This window comes from Cygnus olor, chromosome 1, assembly GCF_009769625.2.
Source record: "Cygnus olor isolate bCygOlo1 chromosome 1, bCygOlo1.pri.v2, whole genome shotgun sequence".
In the NCBI taxonomy this organism is placed as follows: Eukaryota; Metazoa; Chordata; class Aves; order Anseriformes; family Anatidae; genus Cygnus; species Cygnus olor.
In genome coordinates this window covers 136,458,586-136,464,137 of record NC_049169.1, presented here as the reverse complement: position 1 = coordinate 136,464,137, position 5,552 = coordinate 136,458,586, and the positions used below count along the sequence as shown (strand labels likewise).

Below are 5,552 nucleotides of genomic sequence, written 5' to 3'. Positions count from 1 at the left end.
TTAGACCTTAGAATTAATACATAAGGGAAAAAAAAAAAAAAAAAAAAAAAGAAAAAGTTTCCCTACTTAAAAAACATATGTTGCTGAAACCAGCCAAAGGTCTCATTTTATCATAGGAAATAGACATTTTCACAGATACCTAAATATATATATATATATATTTTATATCAATAAATATGAATAATTGCTAAGTGGAAAAAGCATAAGCAAGGATGGTCATTTTCATGCTCCTACATTTATTAAGTACTCAAATACACAGACCATTCACTTCATTGTTCACAAATTCATATCCAGTCATCTGGAAACCTGTGAAGTACATGACCAAGAAAAGCAGAGGAACCTGCCCTCCAGAGGTAACTATTTTTCTCCATTGACTGTAGAGGGAGCCTAGAAACTAACTTTGACTTGGAGCCTGATGTTTGCTCAGTAAGGTTGATGTGCAATTCCTCTTGTTTTTGTGTTCAGCCATGCACGTTGCAAACAGTCCGAGCTGGATGTAGTCTCAAATGGCAGAGCACAACTGTGACTTTGTGTCTTTCCCTCTTTCCTGTGCCCTGAGTAGTTTTACTCAGAAAACATCTATTTTCAGATTTCTTTTTACTGCAGTTGCAATTTGTTCCAGACGGCTCCTAAATGGTCATACTTGGTAAAGATTTTCTTAACAACAAAAATATTAAAAGCTATGTGAAAACCTGGGGGAGGGCATGCCTGCCATAACATGTAGTTAAGAAGTTTGTAATACAAACATAAGATTTCTTCCCCCTTCTCACTTTTCAAAATATAAACAAAATATGAAAAAGTGTCAATTTTTATATGTATTTCCCTTGGTTATCATGTAATTTGAACTATCATTTTCTATTTAAAAATAATCCTGTGACCTGACTGAAAAATACCATTCAAGTACAAAAATGTGACAGCAGATGCTAGTCTTGCAGATGTACTGATCAAAACACACAGAAAACTAGATTTATCTTCCTTGCGGAGCACTTGACAGCTGCTTTAAAAAAAAAAAAAAAAAAGTTCATCTGTATTGGAACAATTTAGGGGACTACAGAGTTTGATGTATTTTAGTGCTTAAAATTGATTCTTACCCTTCTGACAACTCACTGTTTGGATCTAACATGGCACAAGAATGGAACTAGGCAACAGTGATTAACAGATTGTATCTTTCCTGGTTTGCAAGCCTCCTCAAGGCCTGTATTACAAGCCTCTCTTCAGGAAAGTGAAAGATGGTCACCCAAGGTGCCCATGCAGAACTATACCTCAGTGATGAAGGATGGGGTGAAATAGGTTCGTTCCCATTAATTCAAAGTTTTGTTGTTTTTTTTCCACTCCAGAATAGAATTAAAGCTTCTAGAAACTTCCTGTAACTTTTAGAGTCATCTGGGGACTGTTAAAAGACACTTTATTTTGAGAAGTGGAAACAAAACGTTTCAGTTTGTCACCATGTCTGTGGAGCACGGTCACTTCTCGATATTTCCCAGGGCATGCCTGTTTGTCGTTCAACCCAGACTCCTCCTAAACAAGGATTCTTCTGTGTGCTCCTTTAGGTCTCACAGCAACTCCTTCAGCAGCTGCAGAGCAGCCTGAAATCTTGTATAGCCAGGACACAAGCCAGGTCTGCAAAAACCTTTAAAAACAAAGTATTCATTTCAAGTGTCCCTTTGCCTTTAAGTAAGGGAAAAAAAAAATGTACACACATCCATGCTTGCAGCATTACTCACTTGGCTGGCTCAAAACCCCCAGGATTCAGTCACTCCCTGCACTAAACAATCGTTCCTCTGGTAGAGCATCTGGAGACCTCAGTCTTTAGTTTGAAACTCCAGTCACACCGCTTACATATTCTCTGCTCTCTTGGCTGCCGGTTGTTATAAAGCTTCTGTCCAGTTGTTGAGTGCCATTGTTATCTCTGAGATAGCACCATAGGTTGTCTGTCTCTTGGTGGGCACATCTAGATGAGTACGAAGGCACTCTGGTCAACATATCAACTGTTATTCTTTTGTCCCAGAGAAGACATGAATCATATCTAATGGCAAGCAGATACTAACGTAAGGTAAAACACTGCATGCAGTGCTCCCTTCTTTGCAAATTGATATACATTTAATAATAGTGCTATTTTAATACAAATTTTTTTTATCTGCTTTACGATCACATCCAGATCTTGTCCTTCACCCCTATATTAACCCTAGGAAAAGTCAACTCTCCCAACCTTCATAATTCCAGGCAGGACAACAATTTCACTTGGTTTCAGCCATAGCTACAGCCACTATCTGTAAAATATTTGCACTGACTGGAATCTCATTTCTGGTGCTATTTTATACCCTGGGAGTTTACACAGCATGGTTCTCTGTGCACTCAGGCAGGATAACATAGTACAAGCAGAGGTAAGTAAGTCAGAGAACGCTCATTTTACAGAGGAACATCCTGGAAAGAGGAAAAAAACAGCAGCTCAGAGGTAAGCAAACCTACACAGTGCCTAGAAATCAGCCATTCACTGATTAAATCACAGCTCTAATATTATTAATGTTTATTTTCGAAGTGATTCAAAGGGGGTACCTAACTCCTTTTGCATGCACAGTTGGAGACCTTGAAAGAACTCCTTTTCTCAGAGCTCATCACTCTAAATTGCTGCCTTTCCAGAAAGGTACACAAAGCCACCAGTCACCTTTCAAAGGTTTGACAGGTGTGTCTTATCACATCAGTTAAATATATGCAAGAAAACCCTGGGCTAGGAAACCCGCAGCCAAGCGCAGTAGCAGAGCAGCAGTTAACTCCTTCCCTGCCTCTGTGGCCTTATGTTCACCTCTAGCAATAAGCCCTGTCAAACACTGATTAATCATAGATTATTTATAAGAGAAGAAATACGAACAGAGGGAGCACTGAAAGCCAACCCTCAGAAGATTGTGCTGGTGTTTTGTTCTTCACAGCTGTTTTTTGCCTCTAAGATCACTCAGCCATCCTTACTGCACAACCACTGCAGCATTACATAATGAAAAGCCGGCTGGAGGGTGACTTTTAGTGTTTCTTGTCTACGCTCTGCTGCACTCTTCCTGTACATCCAAGTAAATAGGATTGTATATGCTTTGTAAGAAACACCATTCACATCTTTAAAGGAGAACTAACAACCTCATCCCTAATTGCTTCCCCTGTGTAAGTAAGAAGCAACCTTGACTCTGCTGCAGCTGCTGCCATGGCTCAGCTCACGGCAGCCTTTCTAGAGCCAGGTGTACAGGGGGGGTTGCAGACAGGCTTGAGCGTCTCTTGCCCAGGCTGCAGCAGGGGCTGGATAACCAGGGCAGCATGGTGCTGCCAGTGCTGCTCAGGGACCAGGCACATGGAGGGGAACATCAGCTCGTGCCCACCATAGCAGCCCTTGTGATGCAGATGCCTATAGTACAGCAGTAGGACCACAAAATGTAACATACAGTATAGCAACCTGCGTGGGGTGGATGAGCCATTGAAGTCTTGGGGCAAGTAGAATTTAACTAATCTATGTGAATGTTCTGCACATTGCAGATGTATAAAGTTATGTGAAACAATTCTGCCCTCTGCAATGGCATCATGCAGACCAGCTGTTAAGATGCTCTGAATTTTGGCCAGACCTTGGTTAGAAGCCAGCCTCAGGGCCAAGGCATGTGAAAGGAGGCTTAGATCCAGAAGCCAGGAGCTTGTAAAAAGGATTAATTATTTTTAACCATCATGATCATTAAAGCTGTTCCTTTTGAGACATCTGTGAGGGAGTTAATTTACAATGGATAACTTTCTAGTCCTTTCTGGAAATGGAGATGCCATATGTCGGAGCTGTTTTTCTGATCAGTGGCTTTGTTGGCTGACTTTTCAGAGCTTCTGCTTTTGCATGTGTGTGTGTGTGATGAAATTAGGTTAAGATACATTCAGGAGCTGAACCCCATATCCCTGTGTAATGCAGATCATCTTATATTTTTCCTGGTCATCCATTTTGTAATTCTTAGTCATGAATATTTCTTTTCTCAGATATGTATGGAAAATATTACATGGCCTTTTAAAACTTAAATAATCCTGCAATTTCAGTTTTAATTCATGAACAGCTTCACTATGTTGTTTCTTCACCTGCTCTTTCTTTTCCTCCTTTGCCATTACTGATAGGCACAGGTAGTTTTATCCAGCACAGACTTAAGGGAATACTTACCATTAAGTTTCTCAGAAGTCAAAGTTCTCTGACAGCAGCAGTCCTGGAGCATGTACTTAGGTACTTTGCTGGTTTTTTTTTTGTTTGTTTGTTTGTTTGTTTGTTTGTTATGTTGATAAAATAGGTACTACAATCCAAATTTTCTCCATTTCCTAGTTTTGCCAGACAATCTGGTCTCTTCTTCATTCTGTCACACAAAATGTGGTGTGCCATCAGAGATGGAATCTGCCTGCAAGCAAAATTAGCAATGAAAGCTACCTTGCTGCCCCAGAGCATCCAGGGAAATGTTCAGTATAAAACATCTGGGCTTAGTAGTGCAAAAATTAAAAGAACAATAATACAAAATCTGCTTAAATGTCAGGAATGATACAATTCAGACTGTGCTTTGCTGAATCGCATCAGTTCCTGTGGCACTACATATTGCTGCAGCATCTTTATTAATTCCTCACAAACTGTGATAGGATATCTCACATTTTAATCAACATTTGAGAACATTTTAACTCTCATTTTCCCCAAAAAGAACTAATTCCAGCATGAGTTATAAGAAAGTAAATAGGCAAAATATTCTGGCAAGTCCCAGAGAATATAAAATTTTTCAAATTTTTCAAATTGATTAATGTTTTCAAGTACACATTACTCACCTCTATAAAGATGGAATAAGAAGAATTTCAGCACATGAGATAGAAGAGTGAGAGTACATGGTACTGATGGGTGGCAACTGACTGTGACAGCTCTGATTTGGAAGATATAGCAAAGGGAGCTTTTAAATATATTTTTTTTCAAATGTGATGCTTGTTTCTTAAGTTTGGGGGAAAATTATTTTCCGGTGTATTGAGAATGTAGGTTTCCTTTTGAATAATTAGGTATAAAAGCCCACTTTTTTCATTACTCCCCATCCATAAAGAAAAATCTTCTTCAAGATCTCTGGAATCTTTTTTTCTTCGTGGATGAATTTATATTTAAAATATTCAGAGCACAAGGACCCTAATTCCCTGATCTAGCCGAATAGTTAGACCTTTCTGAAACCTGGAGAATCACTTTAGACAGATGAGGTGCTGGATTTTCATTCTATGCTGAGTATCTTTTGACAGTATCAGTCCCCAGCTGCAACAGTAAATATGCTAAGCTTTAAAGATGACTAAATTAGGTACAAAGCCACAGGGGATTTCCTATTACCTTCGTAAATGTAAGTATCTCCTGCTGATTAAATGTCCTGTAAACATTCTTAGACAGTTACTCATGCAGGCTGATTGTACAGTAGGACTAAAGAAAAACACCTACTTAGCTGAATAAGTTATTCTGGAAACATTTTAAAAGTAATAGATTGACAATAAGAACCACCACAATTTTAACATTGAGGGGGAAAAACACAGCTGGATGCTGT

At 39.1% G+C, this 5,552-nt stretch overlaps 1 long non-coding RNA gene across 1 annotated transcript; it reads right to left on the bottom strand.

Moving 5' to 3' along the window:
- Positions 1 to 231: 231 nt before the first annotated feature.
- LOC121062609 lies at positions 232 to 2,634 on the bottom strand. The gene is made up of 3 exons (XR_005815644.1): positions 2,557 to 2,634; positions 1,725 to 2,424; positions 232 to 1,630 (listed from the first exon to the last, which is right to left on the bottom strand). It is a non-coding gene; the product is annotated as an uncharacterized LOC121062609 (long non-coding RNA).
- Between the last annotated feature and the right edge of the window lie 2,918 nt (positions 2,635 to 5,552).